Raw genomic sequence first — 17,106 nt, 5'->3', positions numbered from 1 at the left:
TCATTTAATCAATTTTATCTCCAGTATTCATTCCAGCCTCCTGAGTGCTGGGGTTACACGCATGTGTTATCATGTCCAGCTACCAATACTGGATGGATATAAGCTTAATCTACTCTTCTCCTCGCCTCCATTTCCTCCACGTGCATTAGGTGAAACAGGCCTGAGCCTGTAAGGTCTGCATTTTAGGGACTCAAAAATATTGGGCTCTCCAAAATCGACACGATTGCTTAATTTCTTGTGTTTTAAAGGATGCATGGACATTTTTCAGGTCAGGATTTAATGACTAGTCTTAATCAGACAGCCAGTTAATACCTAGATCTCATTTAAAAAAAAATAGAGAGGATTAATGGGAACTTACTAGGTTTGTTGCGTCTTTAAAACCTAATTTCCAAAGCATGGAAGAATACTCTAGGTAGGAAAGAAACCTTTTTCTTATGATTTGTAGCTACCTACTGTGCCTGACTTGGTGCCTGTGTGAGGATTAAACCCTTAGTCTGATCTTGCAATTATTCAAATTACTGAAGTTAAAAAAAATCTCACTTTTATAATAATAAAAATTATCATCTTCAAAAAAAAAAATCTACTCTTCTACTATTTTCTCTCACATTAATTGTAAACCACTAACTGAGTTTCAATTTACTTGCTGTTATTTTACACAAGTTCTGAAGCTGATAGATATAATCTTGGTCAATAATAAAGACATTTGGTGTATATCCTATAGACATAAATATTCATGTTCGGAACTCCCATACTGAATACACATAGAACCACACAACTAAATAACTACTTCTAGAGACCTCAATTTAATCTAATAGAATAGTACAACTGAGAAATAAAATAGATTTGTAATTAAAATCAAGGATTTTTAAAAACATTTTTCCATTTTCTCCTAAAAATTATAACAAAAAATTTTAAGACAAGAATAAAAATGCAGTCATTGGCTGAAAAATACTGCACTACATGAAATCCCCTATATAGCTATAAGTCAAAAAAGTTGATTTTATAAAATTTCAACCACTAATTCTTAGGCAGGAAAAAATTATTTTTATTTGGTTTTCCTACACTTATTTTTCAAACAAATATTAAGATTAAATAGTATGAAAAATGAATGATTTATACTACGAAGACAACAATATGCAATGTATTAATTATTGAAACTGTCCTACTAATCAGTTTTGAAACTGTCATATTGCTGTTTGTTTCTCAATAAAATTAATAAAAAAAGAAAAATTAATGATTTATTAAATATCTAGAATGAATTGCTGATAAAAAGTTTTCCAATAAATTCCAATGTTTAGGCAAATACAGTCCTCACTTGGTATGTGGAAGGGAATGATTCCATAACTCCAGTACCTTCTTCCCCTAATCTGCAGGTAGCAAAACTTTTAATGTTCAAATCAATTATAAAAATTGGTGACATTTTTGCACGTAGCCTACAGGTATCTTCCCAAGTACTTTAAATCATTTGGAAACATTGATATTATTTAATATGGCATGTTATGTAAATAGTTGTCATACTATTAAGAAAAAATAAAAATGTCTGCACATAATGGATGCAGTTTTCTTTAAATATTTTCAATCTTGAGTCAGTTGAAGCAGACACAGAATTTATGAATACAGAAGCTGATGATATTGGTAAAGATATGAGGCAATACTAGAGTTGTGAAAAAGTTGCTATTTCAAAATTAATAAGGAAATAAAAGAAATTGCAAATAAAACCTATTTATTCTGTCATACTTTATTTTCAGTGGCTTAGATCCTAAGCGGTGACTACTATGAATCCAGGTATATTCTTGCTAAACAGTATAAACTATGTTCCTCATGATTTTTATAAAACTAAGTATAAGTAGTAATCCAATAAAAATATTCACATGCCTACAATTGCAAAGATACAAAAATAACATTTTCAGTGTACACAACAGGTAAAATAACTCTAAATTCAGGGGCCGGGGAGATGACTCAGCAGAATAATCGCTTGCCTGGTAACCACAAGGGCCTGAGCTCAATCCCTGGGTCCACCAAAAAAAAAAAAAAAAAAATCACTCTAAATTCAAAACTTTCACATTGACTGCTCAAAGATATAGAAAACTCAGAGAAGAAACCTAAAATGTTCTCTTTTACAGTAAGCCATCATTAACACCAATAATAATCCTCGATATTAACAGTAACAAAAGCTTCCATTTTTATTCCAGTATTTAATTGGATTTCAAAGCTGTCTGACCAATACAAAATCTAGACTTAATATGGATCTACTTTAACTTCTTTATAATTGCATTTTGCTGCTTTATCCACATCTCGTCTTTCAGAAATTTCCTGTTGATGTCCAGAGCCAATGACATTTATTACTTGGTTATGTTTTGTAGCCCTTTTTAGCTCATAACATTTATTGAACATATCTATATATCAAGCACTGAGGGAGCTAAGAACTTTTCTGGATTTTTTTAACACTCTCAGTAACTCTTACATAAAACGTATTATTGCTATCCCATTTTCAACATGAAAAAATGAATTATCAAAAAAACAAAAACAAAAACAAAAACAAAAACAAAAACAAACCCATAAGCCTGGAAGAGAGCTCATGTGAATAAGGTGCACAGAGTACACCAGCGTGAGCGACTTACTCTTCCTGCCCTTCAGAGGCCAATGGGCAGAGGAAGCTTTCTGCTAAATGGGCAGCTGAGTCGAAGAATCAGAAGTTTGAAAAAAACAATGAAGTGATATATTTTATCTCTGTAAAACTGTATTTCCTCATTAGTTGCTGAAAGTGTTTAGCGTGAATATTTTGTAAAGATAGAGTAAATAAAAGCTATTGCATTTATGCATAATTCTAAAAAACCCCCCAAAACCCAGATAAATTATAACAAAGCTACCTAGAAGTAGAGGATGGATTCCATTCTAAGTCTGTTCATGGTACTCTTAATTATCCTGTCACACTGGCAGTTTCAATTCCTTGTCTTTTGCCTCCTCATTCATTCCTGTACTTCTTTTGCCCCCTTCAGCGGCAGGTAACATTGTCTGCATCTACTACTCTCTTTTTGATCCCTATTTCCTTAGTAAGCTCATATATCTTAACAATTTTAACATAATTACTTAAACAAAACTCCCAAATCTATTATTTTGGCCCCTTCATTACAGTCCCTTGTTTCCAAATCCCCTAAACATGGATCCAGACAACTGCCCTATTATTCCTAAACAGCACAAATTAGATGACTCCCAAAATCTTTTTCACCTTCAATCTTAATTTCACATATGCAAAACATAATCTATCCTTTCTACCATCCAAATTATATTTTCTGTCCATTGAAATATTACTCTATAGTCTTCCTTTTATTCTCTACATAACACTGCTGTCTAGTTCAACCAGTTTCCCCCAAGAAATGTCTTATGGATTTGAATCTTCTACTTCATTCATATTACTGCAACCTCTTTCTTGCTCTAATGTTATTTTACTTCTGTTTTTCATACTCCCTGTCAAAGACTGATGTGCCAACTGAAAAAAGGATATAATTTTTACCAAGTTACTCTGTTCAAGGAATCCATAAAAGCATTATTATCTTCCAGATTAAAACTACCTGTTTTGCAAAACACCCCTTAATACAAGTCCAGGTTACTACATTAACATCCCTGCTATGTGCCTTCTACTCTCATTGAACCTTCCCTTTTGTAAGGCTCATATTGCTCCCTCCCCATTGTAGAACACTCGCTTTCCTTCCCACAACCTACCTATACTTTTCAATGTCCTACTTCCTCTGCATGCCTTTAACCACGCAACTCCACCCGGCTTCAGGGGAACTTAAAAATGGAAAGCATACTGAACTAAAGACAGAAAGTCGGTATTAAGTTGGCTCCCTGACATGATCCAGTAGTATGACTTTGGGCAGAGATGTCTAAGATAACAACAAATCCATACTTTTATTTCACCAGTAAAATGAAATACTAAATTAGATTATGTCAAAGATTTCATTTTAAAATTCTTTAAACCCTCTAACACTTGTTTTCTTTAATATTTTGTCACTCATACATTAAAGGTTTTATGTAAGTTTACTGAGGATGAAAGTTTTACGTTTTTGCAAACTCACCAAGATAGAGCATAGTTGTTTGATAGCATAGTGATTCTTTTTCAGCTATTCTATTTCAGTAACAAAATTATGAATCTGATTGGATAAATATGTTGCCAGAAGTCTGATGTATAATTAAAATCACAACTTATTTTGTAACCTTTTAACAGAGTATCTGTCATCCATTAAGTATCTGGTCCTAGTAGCATATTTGAATAATAATGACACACAATGTTATTCATTCTAACCATTCAAAATGGTAAAAAATTTGTATGCATACATTCTTAGAACTGTATTCGCCAACTATAATTAACCACTTCTAAGAATATGGCATTACAACAAACTTTATGTTAAAACCTTATTATCAAACCAATTTTTCCTAAGACTATTAGAAAAATAAGACAAACCAAAAAATTTTACTTATTTTTTTAAAAAGGCATAGAAAAAGTGTTAAAGATAGACTGATTTACCTAAAATTATTAGGCATTCAGTATGTGCAGCGCAGTCCACTAAATGCCAAGAGTAAAGATTTATAAGATAACAAAACTGAACTATATTGTCAGGGGAAAAAAATCCACCAAAGAGGCTGTACTTAATGGTATTTAAGGCAGTTAATGCTTTTTAGGAATTAGAATGGCAAATTTTTTCAGAAATAAGCTCAAAAATTCATCATCATCCATTTTATAGTTATGTGCCAGTTTTAAAGTTATAAATACATATATTCATGTGTTTGTGCATGTATGCAAATAAAGATACAGTTTTGTTTCATCAGGGTCCTTACTGTAGTTAGGGAAAAGCAGTATGAGAAGAAATAGGTAGTAAGTAGTTTCAAAATACAGGAACATCACTGTTCAGCACTATGGTATGTGTCAGAGAGAAGCTACTAGAAAATTTTAAGCAGCAAATGTGCAAGAACTTTGCTTTACTAGTATAAAGTAAAGTAATAAAGATAGAAAATTCTGTATTAATGAAAATAGCATTTACAGTATGTTGTATGAATATCTGAGGAAAGAAAAGAAAAAAATGTTGTCTCACAAGACTCATAATTTAAATATCTCACTTTATTTCTGGTCCACTCAAAACCAAATCAAACTTCCCTCTAAGGTTAACATGGAACCTAATCATTGAATATGATTTGGTTCTCATCCAATTCAGTTTGTAAACAGAATCATGGAAAAAAGAATCAAGTTCCTAAACTGAGGTACCACTATAATACCATCCTTCCTAAGATTCCCATCTCTGTAAAGACCAACCCTCTTGTGCCTTGATCCTTGGCTAAGATGACTTCTTGAGGCTCTCTCAACATAGACACTACATGTTCCAGGCCCCATGCTGCCAGTCCGTGGCATCTTGAGTACCTCAACATGACTCCAAGAGTTCAGCCTGTGTCTAAAGGGTTACATTCTGCTTACCCAATAAACTGATGGCCCTAGCAATGGGATAAACTGCTCCACATTCCAGTAGGCTGCAATTACACCTTCTCAAAACAGGGTATGGACTTAGACTTTGTGAAGGGCACCTTTTACCAAGTTTTTCCTCCTTAATACTCTGTGACCCTAAATATTCATTAGAGTTCTCTTTACATTATAGTTGTTCAACTATGATAGCTCAATAATTCTTTATATTAAATGTCCACTGTTTAAATTACTTTGTGGTTTCTGTCTTTTGACTGAACTCAAGGAAGATATTGACAGTAGTCTAAAATAAATAACTTATTACTTTAGAATGTTAACATAAAAAATAATAAGAACAAATTGTTTTTTGAACAATGAAATATTAACTCATCTGGGCTGGGGAGATAATTCAGCAGTCTAAGCACCTGCTTGGCAAGTGCAAGGTCCCGGGTTCAACTTCTGGTACCACACGCTGTGCCAGGTGCACTGTGCTGGCCACTGAAACCAGGTGTGGTGGCCACACCTGTAATCTCAGCACTGAGGAGGTTGAGACAGGAGGATCATTACAAGTCTGAGCTGCGTAGCAAGACCCTGTACCAAATAAGTAAATAAAGATTAAAAGACTTTTTAAAAATAAAAAAAAAATTAACTCATCTATTAAGAGTATAGTCTTATGGGTCCTAAAATTGACATGCAAAGAAAGTAAAATATTAGAGAGAAATATTAGTAGGCACCAAGAAATGAGGAAATACAAATTACAAGTCTCCAGAATACTGGCAAACTCCCATGTCACTGAATGACAGAATCTATTTGCTAAACCTACAGTAGGACAATGAACAAATTCCCAAAGTCAATGAGATCAAAGTAAAATTCAAGCCCAGACTAGCCTATTTTCAGGCCTGTCTTAGTCACTTGCCTTATGGCTGGAACAAAATACCCAATATCTGCAACTTAAAGAAAAGGTGTATTTTGGCTCACATTTCAGTTCATACATGGTTGGACTCCAAGGCACAGTGGAAGGGTCTAGTGGAGGAAAATGGCTCTGCTTATGGTATCCAGGCAACAGAGAGTGAAGGGAGAAACACCTTCCTGACCACTCAGTGACCTATCTCTTCCAAACTGATCTCACCTCTTAACAGAAAGTCAGCTAGACCTCCCCCATAGTCTAGCCTCCTTTCAAAAGCCCTGTGTATGAGGACATGAGGTTCTGGAGGGCATTTTAGATTTAGGCTGTAACAAAGGCCAATTCTCATATTCTCACTTTCCTTCTCCCTCTTATTCCTTTTGCTCCTCCTCCTCTCCCTCCTGTTCCTCTCTTTTCTCTCCTTCCCTTCTTCCCCCTTTTCCTTCCCTCTTACCTTTCTCTTTTTTTTTTCTCACTGTGATAAACTATACATAATATAAACCTTAGTAAATGAGCAACTTTTAGAATATACAGTGCTGTGATAAAAAGCCATTCATATTGTTGTACAACCATTAGCACCATCTTTCTCCAGAACCTTCTCATCCTCCCCAATGCACTGTACCCATTAAACAATAATTCATCATTTCCCTTGAACACCAATAGCTACCATTCAATCTTCTATCTCTACGAAACTAATGATTCTAGGTAACTCACAGCACATTTAGAAGAAATGAAGAAACAGAAAAATTCCTTCAAAATACAAGTAGCATTAGCATAGTTTTCTTCATATAATTTTTCTCTTCATCTATCTACTTACATATTCCTTCCCTCTTTTATTCCTATGCAGTGTAAAGTTGCTGCCTATTCCTTTAAAAATCCAGTTTTTTTTTTTTCCCTACCTCCATTTTGCCTTAGAAATTAACCTAAGCCAAATTTACTCAGCAAGAAGTCATGGTATATACCTATAATCCCAATATTCCAGGAGCCTGGGATACCAGATTGACAGACAAACAGGGGTGTTTCCTCAACATTTTACATAGTTATCAAGACGTAACTTATACAATAACTCAGCTGAGACAAGTATTTCTCTCCTCTTAAATTGTTCTATAAGCACTAGGGATATAACAAGGTAAAATCTTTTGACCGGGACACCAAAGCACTGCATGAGATGATACAAATAAAACTTGCTAGAAGTTTTTCCTAAGAGTGCTTCCCACCCAGAAATATAATTATTCTAGAAATAGCTGTTTGACTACTTACAAAGTTTCAAACTTAGAATGAAAAGACTTGAATTCAAGTCCATAACCTTTGCAGATACTGTAATAATAAAACAAAAAACAACCAATCTTACTTTATATTTACAATATATTTCCTTTAAATGATTATAATCATTACCAACTTTGTGGGGCAACTACTGTTACTGACATTTTATAGAGAAACAAACTGAAGTAAGTCCCTAAAGCTGAAGGTGAAATATTTATGTGTGCTAGCATTAGGAGTTGTACAATATCCAAATGTACCATACTGTTTGCAGAAAAGTTCTCCAAGCTCAGGATGATACCCTTAGTGAATTTGCCTCTATAGTTGACCCAAAGCAATCAATAAATGATTGGTGTATAAAATATGACAATTCATAAAATACAATTTGATCACAAAGGGTAAGGGAAACTATCTCAGTGTAATGAAATGTGATGAACTGCACACCTGTATGTCCCCAAATTCAAGTACTGAAGCCCTAAACCCCAATGTGGCTGTACTTGGAAATGGTTTAAATGAGATCACAAAAATCGGATTATGATTTAATAGGATTAATGTCATTAAAAGAACAGACACCAAGTTCTATATGTTCATCCAGTCCTATATAAACACAAAGGAAAGGCCAGAATCATGCACTGTAAGTCCAGAACAAGAAGGTTTTCATCTACAAGCTAGAAAGACAGCAGTCACCAGAAATGAATTTTGCATGCAGCTTAATACTTAACTTCTCAGGCTCCAGAAAGATAAGAAACAAGTCTTTGTTGTTTAAGCCACTCAGTGGTATTTTGTTATGGTAACCCAAACAGTTAAGTATATAAGATGTATAAGAGTGGCCAGACATGGTGGTACAAACCTATATTCAAAGACTGAGGCAGGAAGATTTTAAGTTTGAGTCTGGCCTGAAAAATTTACTGACCTTGTAAAATCTTTTCTAAAAATAATAAAAAAAAAAAAGGTTAGAGATGCAGCTCATTGCAAAGGCTTTGTGTATGTACCCCACTCCTCAAAAAAGACTAGCTAATATTTTTAATTTACCATATGAAAGTACAATTACCAAAAATACAATATGGTTAAATATATTCCTTATGAGAGCTGTGCTTAGAGCCAAAAACCCAAACCAGGGGATGACTTGATAAAGAGGTTATTTAAAGGCCAGAAATAGCCTTTTCAACATAGTCACTATTTCAAAAAGGGAACCAGATTTTTCAAGCTTTTCTCATTTAAATTCTGTTTCTTCACGCACAGCCAAATCTAATCATTGTCTCAGAGGCTTTCCTTGGCCTTCAACAGTACAATATCACTTCAGCAACTTCAAATGAGCACACACATTCTTCAGATACTGCATATTAAAAATCCAGAAAAGCGTTATGAGAGCAATACGATTTTATCTGGGTCTTTTCATATCTTGGCCATGATTCACTTGCTATAGAATAAACAAGATAATTGCAAGGGCAACGTATTTTCATCACTTCCACAGTCTTTAAGGGTTGCTTTGTACTTTAAGAACTGGCTATCCTTGCAGCCATCAAGGATTTCAAACAGATCTGAGGACACAGATGAAAGCCCCTATTCATGTTGCTTTGCCAGGGCTTGTCTTAAAACTCATAAAGTGATTATATGCAAAATATCACATTTGATCTATACAACACAATCCCCTTGATAAAAGTATGAAATTCCCTCCCATTTGGTCATGAAGGTAAGTCTCAGTAAGTTTTAAAGTCCAAAACCACACTTACTTTACTGCTTCACACATTAATTGTGAAATGTTTATAGAATTTCCTTGAAGTAGACATGTGGTCATTTGTAAACTACTACTAATGAGGAAATCAAAAACTTTAAGCCCCCAGACCCATTTTTATCAACTTCTGCTGCTTGCCTTGGGGTACAAGAGGAAACATTCTGTGTTTCCCTTGTGTAATCACAATGTAGGTAATCAAAAAATGCTCCTGTTAACTTCTGCCTTGCACTCAAAACCCAACCTCAAAACATAAACACAACCATTAAATTGTTTCTGTAAAATTCTGCTTTGCTCAACCTCAACCCAACATAATCAAATCCAGAGCATAAAGTCTCCCTTGTCCCATTCCTTGGCTCCCAGAATTTGGAGTGCATAACTCCTTGTAGGTCAGTGGGCTTAATAAAAGAGCTTCGTTCTCTCCACCTCCTTGAGTGCTTGCTTGGTTTCTTACATCACTAGAGATCTGAGGTTTCTACAAAATTTGCTTTCCTGGCTGGGAAACCAACTGGGCCAGCCCTTCGAGTCACCAGCTTGGGGTCAGGAGCAACTGCTGAAAGCCCTCCCTGGGGAACAAGGTCGCACAGCACCACTCCAGTTGGGAGGTTCCTAATTCATCAGTCAAGGGTGACTGGTGGCAGCTGTGCCTGCTTCTTTGGACAGGATTTGAGAGAAGTGGTATATAAAGCCTCACTGGGACTTCAAGATGAGGCCCCAAGGCCCAGTCCAAATACAGTCAGGCTCATCCCATTGGGCAGAAGGAGAGCTTGATCACCACAGATGTCATTCAGAGACCTCCCAATAAGAGGAAAACAATGTTTTAAACTCTGAATGCCTGTTTGTGTGAGTGAATATAACCTGTTCATGGCTTGCCATGACTAGTCCATGCAGCTCCTCAGCAAGGAAACATTAAACCACAGAGTCTGAGATACCATGGTGATGTTGTACAGTATAATAGCGGCTCCCCTCCTATCCTAAGAAGTTAATCAAGTCCTCAGCCAAAACACATCTAAGTTCATGAGAGGGACACAGTCAGACAGGCATCCTCGTGGTCTCCACTGGGAAGCACTCAACCTTTGTCTGTCATGATACATTCAAGGATACCATGTGCATCATGGGAAACAGAGTAAGCCCACTATCTTAGACTACATGTTGTTAAATTTTAAGAAAGGCTTAAGAAAGGAAATTATGGTATCAAGATGAAACTTTCAATGTTCAAAGAACCCTCTGTGAAATCGACTGGCCTATGTTCAATACTGGCTGGCCACCAGAAGGTGCTCTGGACATGCCCACAGTTCAAGCAGTCTGGAATGACATTACAGCAAGGCCAAACAGCTTGATCAGTTTCCTTATGTTGATTCCTGATTGAAGACTGCCTAGACCCTACCACTTTGGGTTCGAATCTGTGTTAAGAGAAAGAGACAGAATCGGGTGAAGTTCATCTACCAGAGCCCATCCACAGGAGGACCTTTTGCCACCTTATGCCTCAGAACCACCATCTACCACCACAGCCTATTCCTGCCCCTCCAGAGACTCTGCTACCCTCAAACCAGAAATAATCACCTATCCAGGCAACCCTGCCATCTCTACTGCCACAATTGCCTGCCAGTCTGTTCCTCAATCCTCCAGCAGTTTAATATTCTGCCAACCCTGTTCTCTATCCACATGCGCTAGCTTCCCCTCCTCCTATCATTCTGAAGACAACCCTGATCAGATGTCTTCCTCTGCCTGAGGTTGCTCCATCCCCTCCCCACCCCCCCAAGAAAATCACTCTTTGCCTTCAATTGGGAGGATCCTGACACTTAGCAAAAGACACAACTGACTTGGATCAGATTTCCTCAAGGTTTCAAAAGCTCTCCCCCTGGCCAGAGAGGCCTGAGCTGCTTCCCAGGGAACAAACTGAACTGCACAATGCTCTACTATGTAACTGACCTCTTACTGGCAAGTGAGACCAAACAAAACTGTTGGAAGGAAACACAGACTCCCATGCAGGTGTTCATGGACACAGGCTACAAGGTGTCCTGGTAAAAGGCCCAGATATGTCAACCTTCTGTTCCAAATTTAGTATTCACTGTTATCAAGGAACATTGAGGGCTGGTGAGATAGCTCAGCAACTAAGAGCCTGCTTAGTCAAGTGCAGGAAACTGGGTTAGACCCCTGGTACCTTATGCCTTGCTGGTCCTGCCCCTGGGCACATTGAGCTGGTCACTGAGTCTGGGTGTGGTGGCACACACCTATAATCCCAGCACTGGAGAGGCAGAAAACAAGAGGATCACTACAATTCTAAGTTGTGTAGTGAGACTCTGTACCAAATACATAAATTACAAAAACAAAACAAAAACAACCCCCAAAGGACACTGATTCCTAGGGCCTGAAAAAAAAACCCCAAATCATTTGCTCCCTCTCAGGCCATATAACAAAAGCCAACACTAGTGAGTTCCTGGGACTGACTGGGTTTGGCAATTTAATTACTTAATTTTACAAGATAGACAAGACAATGTACACCTTTACTGCTCACTATAGAATTACATCATCCATAAATTCTTTAGGGAAGATTAGAGCTGAATTAGCAAGTTCAATTTAAGAGAATGGTGCATGTATAAAAATGTACCCAACTCGGCTTGATCTTGATCACTCTTCACCCCAAAATATACACTATCTTACAGAAAATACATTTATCAGGTGCTACTTCTATACATCAAAAGTCATCCTGAATAAAAAAAATTTTTTAAAAAGCCATCCTGGTATCTCAATAGCTAAGTACAGAAACAACAGTTACTAAAGGTTATAGCCCATGATCAATTAAAATTTTATACTCATACATATTCCATATACATAGTGACATACAGATCTACATTTATAAATAAACTTATTAGCATATGTTTTGTCCAGTTGAATAACTTCACATGTAAATCTCTAGGTGTTAAAAGTAGCATGAATACAGTTTTATTGCATACATAAATCAAAAAATCTTTGTTGCCCATAAGCCTAGAAGAAAGTATATCTATTCTGAGTGTTCTCATCAAGAAAGACATCATTTGGATGATTTTATCCAACTGCCATGGTAACAATTCTTTTCACTATATTTTCATTGTAACCAAGGGAGTTTAACAATTAGATATACTCTAAATAGTATGGTTACTAACTCATAAGAATGATTAGCAAAATGTTCTTTCCTTTATAAAATTTCTAATTTATGATATGAACAAGGGTTGAAATGTGTCATTAAAAGACAAGAAAGAAAAGAAAAATGCACTAGGTCCTAATAACATTGTCTAGTTCATAAATAATGGAAAAATAAATAGAAACAACTCTATTAACTACCTTAAGATTTGGATGTGATTATCACTTGTTAATCATGACTAACTGTCCTACTCAATTAACTATCTTAGCTTCAGTTTTCTTATTTGCAAAATGCAAATAGTAATACATACAGTATAGGCTGCATTTGTCAGAAGCACTAATGGAAAAGTATGTGAAAACACATAGAATATTTATTTATTTGTTACAGGATCTCACTATGGAGCTTGGACTTGTAGTGATCCACCTGTCTCAGCCTCCCCAGCACTGGGATTATAAGCGTGGGCAGGCACAGCATACCATACCAGGGATTGAACTCAAGTCCTTGTGCTTGCCAGGCAAGCGCTTAGACCAATGAGCTATCTCCCCAGTCCCATGAAAACACTTTGACATACTAAAGAATATATATCTAGTTTCTTACATATTATAAAAATATGAGACTTAGAAAATATACTTCTCATACTTTGCAAAAATGACTTAAAATAAAGGTTAATTACAATATTTTTATTAATCTATTTTACAAAAATATTTTAAATCTTCAAGTCTTTATTTTTCTTTGTAATATGAGTCAAACAGCATATCAATTCACTTATCTAAAATTTTCAAATGATGTAAAATTAGTACATGCTGAGTCAATTCTACATTCAGTAAAATCTTGGATTGTAAGTATTATAACTAGTTTTGTGTTCTACAAAATGAATAAACATTTCTAATAAATGTTTTAATTTGATAAACAAACAATGTCTTGAATTACAAGTAGTTTGAACTCTCCCTGGTTGTCTCTGTGAACCATGTGTTGCAATCCTTGTTGGTGCAGCGACACCTATACCTGCCATCAATATGACTGAGCAGATAAACCTTTGTGGGACCCTCAAGGGTCACAACAGCTGGGTAACGCAGATTGCTACCACCCCACAGTTCCCGGACATGATACTGTCTGCCTCTTGAGACAAGACCATCATCATGTGGAAGCTGACCAGGGATGAAACTAATTATGGCATCCTTCAGTGTGCTCTGAGGGGTCACTCCCACTTTGTGAGTGATGCTGTCATCTCCTCAGATGGCCAGTTTGCACTCTCTGGTTCCTGGGATGGGACCCTGTGCCTCTGGGATCTTACAACGGGCACCACTACAAGACAGTTTGTAGGCCATACCAAGGATGTGCTGAGCATGGCCTTTTCTTCTGACAACCGGCAGATTGCGTCTAGATCCCGAGACAAAACCATAAAGTTATGGAATACTCTAGGTGTATGCAAATATGCTGTCCAGGATGAGTGTCGCTCAGAGTGGATGTCTTGTGTCAATTTCTCACCCAACAGCAGCAACCCTACATTGTCTCCTGTGGCAGGGACAAGCTGGTCAAGGCATGCAATTTGGCAAACTGCAAGCTGAAGACCAACCATATTAGCCATACTGGCTATCTGAACACTGTGACAGTCTCCCCAGATGGATCCCTCTGTGCTTCTGGAGGCAAAGATGGTCAGTCCATGCGGTGAGATCTCAATGAAGGCAAGCATCTTATACTTTAGATGGAGGAGACATCATCAATGCCCTGTGCTTCAGCCCTAACCGGTATTGGCTGTGTGCTGCCACCAGCCCCAGCATCAAGATCTGGGACTTGGAGGGCAAGATCATCATGGATGAACTGAAACAAGAAGTTACCAGTACCAGCAGCAAGGCAGAGCCTCCCCAGTGCACCTCTCTGTTCTGGTCTGCTGATGGCCAGACTCGGTTTGCTGGCTATACAGATAACCTAGTGCAAGTGTGGCAGGTGACTATTGGCACCTGCTAGAAATGTGTCAGCTTTAAAAATAAATAAATAAATAAATAAATAAATAAATAAATAAATAAAAACTGGCAAGAAGTTATAGAGGAGAGCTTGTCTGCAGAGGCAAAGAAAAAGCTAGAGGAATTTCTTGCTTCAAATGAGATTAGGGAAATACATAAAATGTGGGAAACTCCAAAATTTTGTAGAAAAGCACTACCTAAAAAGCCTGTAGCAGTACAAATAATAAATCTGTTTAATAACAATGCAATATTACATTTTTGTGAAATCTGCAAAAGGAGGCAAAGCAAGTATCACTGGATAGGTTCCTCATTAGAGTAGCATGAAAAGAAAATCCATTGAGGTGACAGATGGCAGTGATTCTATTAGTAATAGTGAAAGTCATCCTACACAATAACTCTCCTCTGTCGTCTCCCAGCCAGGAAGGTAATCAAAAGTAAGTGCAGGTTAATTTCTTGTTCTATATATTTTGTGTTTTCATTGTTATATTATGTATTGCAATCATTTTCATATGAATATTTTGGGGTTGTGGAATGAATCATCAGAGTTTCTTTTATTTCTTATGGGCAAATGTACTGTGATACACAAGTGCTTTGGATTACAAGCATATTTCCAGAACAAATTATGCTTAGAAACTGAAGTTTTACTATAGGTACAAAGCACATTATTAAATTCCAAAATTCCATGTCTTTTCATTAATGGATTTATCATGTTGCATACTTCAAGGTCCCTTCCTTTCTTCATTTTTTTCTTCTTGTATTTATATTCAACTTATAGCTAACCTTATCTGAGATATTTTCTACTACCAAACATTTATAAGAAAAAGGAAAAGAAACTAAATGTATTCAGCTCTTGTATACCTGGTATTATATCTATATATCTATAAATCTAATATCTCAGTTAACCCTCACAATAATCCTAAGAAGTCAACATTCATAACCTCATTTTTATAGATGAAAAATATAAAACCTAAGCATAGGAAGAATTTAAAACAGGTCTGCTGAACCCAAAGCCTGTGAGTCTTAATACCAAATCAACAGTTATTTAGATCCAGATATTTAGATCTCAGACTTGTATAATATAAACACACACAGAGACAACTGGTGGACTTCATGAGGATGTCAACATTTTATTGCCTAAGAAATGACAGTTTTATACCGATGAATGTCCATTTTGTATCTGTGTATTCAAAGAGGTTGGGATAGATATATAGTTGCATTCTCTTAATGAATAGAATGATTTGTTCTAATGGTGTTTGTAAATAGGATCACAAGTCCGCATCTTGTACAGCAATTAACCACTAAGAAGAATATATGCAGTGTATTATTTGTTGAAACTGTACTTCTGATTTGATTTGAAACTGTCTCATTGCTATCTGTTTATCAATAAAACTTTGAAAAAAAAAGAAATGACAGTTTTTTCAAAGCCCTACTATGTAGCATCTTCAATATTTTATAAAATGAAAATATATTAACTTGAAAAAGAACAGATGGATATAATCTGAAAGTAAGAAACAAACCTTTTGGAAGAATATTTGATAGTCTTATACTAATATTTTTATCACAGAATAGTACCAGTTCTCCAGATGACAGTGAGAATAACCAAAAAGAATCTGACTGAAACACGAAGGGAGAAGAGGAACAAAAGACTTAACATATTCTTTACAATTTCAGAACAATGGTGATAACTTGACTAAAATTCTAGGCTTTCTGAAAATTTTACATGCGAGAGTTCTGAGGACAAAGACAATTGCAGAGACTCAATAAGCTAAAGAAGCCGATGTGTTTCTTTTCAATATTACTCTGTTTTCAGACAGCAGTTCTGTGATTTTTTTCCTTCCAAAAAAACTATCTATTTGATATAATCAAAACACCTGCTGAAGAGTAGAGACCCATTACCTTGTACTTAAGAGACTCATCCATCTTCAGCCGTTTTCCTGTCTTCCTAGCCTTATCTATCACATTTAATTAAAAAAGCAACAATCTTATCTTCCTTATGTTTTGATGCAAGCATTTGATGCTAGAAAACTCAGTTAATACTTGTGGATCATTATATAATGGATTTACCTCACTGATAATGCCAGAGCAAATATCAAATATTTACAACTGAATTTGTGCAAAAATTTCAGAATTTATAATTTTAAAAACAATTTGTTTTCAAAACTATGGCCAGCAGCAAAAGTTATAATTCTGAAATGTACATATCTAAGTACTCACTACAGTCTCCCCTTATCTCTAATTCTAGATTCATTTACTTGCTAGGTGGAAAAAGTGATCGAGGAATTAAAGGAAGAAAGGAAACAGGGAGAAAACAACCCGTCACTTGCTGTCCCACAGCAGTTAGAGCCAATCTCCCTAAGTTATTCTTATGACTTATGGAAGCATCTAATCTATCAGGCACTACATTAGGTACTTTTATCCCTAGTCCATTACTATTACATCTTTCATTGTTCTGAAATGCCCTAAAAATGGAACATACTCACTAGACACTTAAAGCTTCTATATAATCACTGGGAAAAGTTCACGGTTTTATGAAATGATATTTGGGCCAGTGTAACTTGGCAAATCCTCTTCTTTAAGGATTAAATAACAGTCAACTTGATCTATTACATATGGTATAGCTATCTACACTGTGCAAAGATTTAAATATTCTTGGGGCCGGGGAGATAGCTC

At 36.0% G+C, this 17,106-nt stretch overlaps 1 protein-coding gene and 1 pseudogene across 1 annotated transcript in view; one reads left to right on the top strand and one right to left on the bottom strand.

The window, feature by feature from the left end:
• Nucleotides 1-17,106, bottom strand: part of Commd10 (COMM domain containing 10) — a 204,353-nt gene that overhangs the window by 132,702 nt on the left and 54,545 nt on the right. The gene's annotated exons all lie outside the window — the stretch shown is intronic.
• Nucleotides 13,453-14,440, top strand: LOC105743413 (annotated as a pseudogene).

Source organism: Octodon degus, unplaced genomic scaffold (assembly GCF_000260255.1).
Source record: "Octodon degus isolate 3935 unplaced genomic scaffold, OctDeg1.0 scaffold00124, whole genome shotgun sequence".
Classification (NCBI taxonomy): domain Eukaryota; kingdom Metazoa; phylum Chordata; class Mammalia; order Rodentia; family Octodontidae; genus Octodon; species Octodon degus.
The sequence above is the reverse complement of the archived record's forward strand: the minus strand, read 5'-3'. Positions and strand labels throughout refer to the sequence as shown.